Source organism: Coffea eugenioides, chromosome 1, assembly GCF_003713205.1.
Source record: "Coffea eugenioides isolate CCC68of chromosome 1, Ceug_1.0, whole genome shotgun sequence".
Taxonomy (NCBI): domain Eukaryota; kingdom Viridiplantae; phylum Streptophyta; class Magnoliopsida; order Gentianales; family Rubiaceae; genus Coffea; species Coffea eugenioides.
The window spans coordinates 35,132,783-35,135,621 of record NC_040035.1 but is presented as its reverse complement, the minus strand read 5'-3'; the positions used below and the strand labels follow the sequence as shown (position 1 = coordinate 35,135,621).

Genomic DNA, 2,839 nt, shown 5'->3' with positions numbered 1-2,839 from the left:
GCCATGCTCTGGGTATATGCATGGAAGTCAATTCCTAGAATGCTACCATTTACCAAAGCATTCTTGCATGTGGTCTTTTTTCCCAAAGCACATTCATGCAAAAAATATTTATCAAGCATGCTAGCCAATGGCATCAGATTGATGGACTGAAAATTTATGAGTGGTAAATGGCTTGCAATACTGGATGTCATATTGTTGATTAGTCTTCTTATACCAGTAGGATTTCCATATTCCAGAATGAGATGATAGTCCCTGAAAATATGAATGAGACTGACATCTTCCCCATTTCTTTTCTTAAGGTGAGAAGCTCACTGGAAATAGGATGTGAAGCTGCTATACGGGAAGGAAGGATTACATTCATTTGCTGCATTTAGTGCTACAAGTGCCAAAGGGCACTGCTCCGCCAGAAATCATCCTTAAATATTTATTTTTTTGTAACTATCTTCAAACCATGAAGCTTTCTGTAGTTTTCAAATCCTTGCGTAGCTATCCCGCTCTTCGTGTGGTTACCGGCCCTCTACAGTCTCGTGCATTTCAGCCTGATTTCATTCCCAGGGATCCCAAATCGAAGCCCGTAAGACACAAGTATCCTGCTTTCTATGATCCTTATGGCCCTAGACCCCCACCTTTAGATAAGATCATTCGGCTTGCAGAATAGATTGCGGCCCTGTCTCCTGAAGAGCGTAATGTGATTGGTCCCACACTTAGAGACAGACTAAGGCATCCTAAGATTCAACCAGTTTTAGTGGAGGGCATGGACTTGGGTCCTCAGGGAGGGTCTGGCGTTGGGTCTTCAAAGGCTGAGGAGAAGAAGGTAGAAAAAACTGCATTTGATGTCAAGTTAGAAAAGTTTGATGCTGCTGCAAAAATTAAGGTGATCAAAGAGGTTCGTGCTTTCACAAATTTGGGGTTGAAGGAAGCCAAAGATTTAGTTGAGAAAGTACCAGTTTTAATTAAGCAAGGTATCACTAAAGAAGAGGCAAATGATATTATAGAGAAAATCAAGGCTGTAGGGGGAGTTGCTGTTATGGAGTAGATTTTGAACGAGTTTTGTATGCTTTCTTTGAACTGTTATCAAAGTACTGTTGCCAGTTTTTTGCTCTGATAGACAAACAATTGCCATTCTGAAGATGTTGTTCTTGCATATTCAAAAGAATGAAACTTTCCTTGCTAGGTAGAGGAGGACCATTATGTTTTCCTTCAAATTTGGTTTTCATACTTGATATTTTGTGCTGACCCTTAATGGGATTTTGTGATACGGATGGGCCACGAGGGAAATGGGCTTAACAGATGTCTGGTTTGTGTAAAATTGCTTGTGTATAATATTGGAATTATTGCTAATTTAACTGTGGTTGCAACTTACAAGTAGTATGTTTGCTTCAGCATTTGAACATGGTGGTTGACTTTTTAGTGGCCGGAAATGGCCTCTGTCCATTTTTGAGATGTCCAAACAGTTACATTTCAGGCTTTTGCCAGGTATGGAAATTCTGGAATTGAATTATGAACTCTCAGAATGCGATTTTCAATTTAACTGATTAGGTGTAATGCCTCAGCAATTAACAGACCCACACTTTAGTAGATAACATTTTTAGCATCTTCGTGCAGTATTTGTAAATATTTCCTGAGCAAATATGAGATGTATAACCTTCATTGTTGTAGTCGAATAGCATTCCTAATTGACCAATTGTTACTGGTCAATTAATTCATGATTCATCTTAACTTGAAAGCAGTAGTAGAGTAAATAAACATGATTGTGGCCCAAGTTTTCAGTTCTTTGGCTAGATGACAGTTAATATACACAAAGGGTATCCGCGGGACGCCTGCCCAGCTCTCGCCAGGACTCACTACAATCCATCATTCAAAAGCTCGAAATACTTTAAGTAACTTCAATACATAATTAAAGTACTCCAAATATCTCACACTTACAATTATGCAGCTTCCAAGCTTAAATACAACCCAACGGAAAAGGGTACAATAGCCATCCGTTATAATATAACTTAAAGTTTTCAAAAGAAAACAATCTAGTACTACTCACGAGCACCCTTGGTCTCGAACCCTGTAAAAGAAAACCACAACGTGGGATGAGCTACACAGCCCAGTGAGGTTCCAAGACACTCTAACAGTTCAAATAAATCAAGTAAGTTGGGCATATCATATGCATGATTCAAGGTCACACACTGGCATGTTATCATGAGGTGATAATCATTGTACGAGTAATTTGAGATATTTATCATGGTATGAGACATTTATCATGAGACAGGTATCATGATATAAGTACATTGGTCAGGTAACAGGTATGGAGCATATCACAGGCATAGTTCAGGATTTCATGTTGACATTTTAGCATGAAACAATTATCATGATACAAGGTAAACATATACGGTAGGATACGGTGTTCCAGTGGAACTCTGTCGGTCATCTGCACCTTATGACTTCTGATCCCCACGGTACGGTCTGGCCATCGCCTTATCCCTCCAGTGGTAATACTCGAGTATACCGAAACGGTGGCCCAGGGTTCCAACCTACCCGACCGAGCCCAGTCCTGGCTCGAGTAGGTCAGTAACCAAGGGCAGGGCCCAAGTTCAGCTTAGAGCTTACAACATGCACAAGTAACCAAGTAATTCGACAAAAGGTAAAATTCATCATTTGAGTAGGTCGAGTGAGGTAAAGTACACACTCGCCTAATAATGATGGACAGCTTCATATAACATGTGATTCATGATAATCAAGTAATCAGGTGGTCAAGTAACCAAGTAAGTTGGTGATCACGTAAGCAGATAACCAAGTAAGCAAGTAACCAAATAGATTAGAAAACGGTAAGTAAACATCACAGAGTTAA

At 39.8% G+C, this 2,839-nt stretch overlaps 1 pseudogene; it reads left to right on the top strand.

Moving 5' to 3' along the window:
• Window positions 1-340: 340 nt before the first annotated feature.
• LOC113781256 lies at window positions 341-1,036 on the top strand (annotated as a pseudogene).
• Window positions 1,037-2,839: the final 1,803 nt, after the last annotated feature.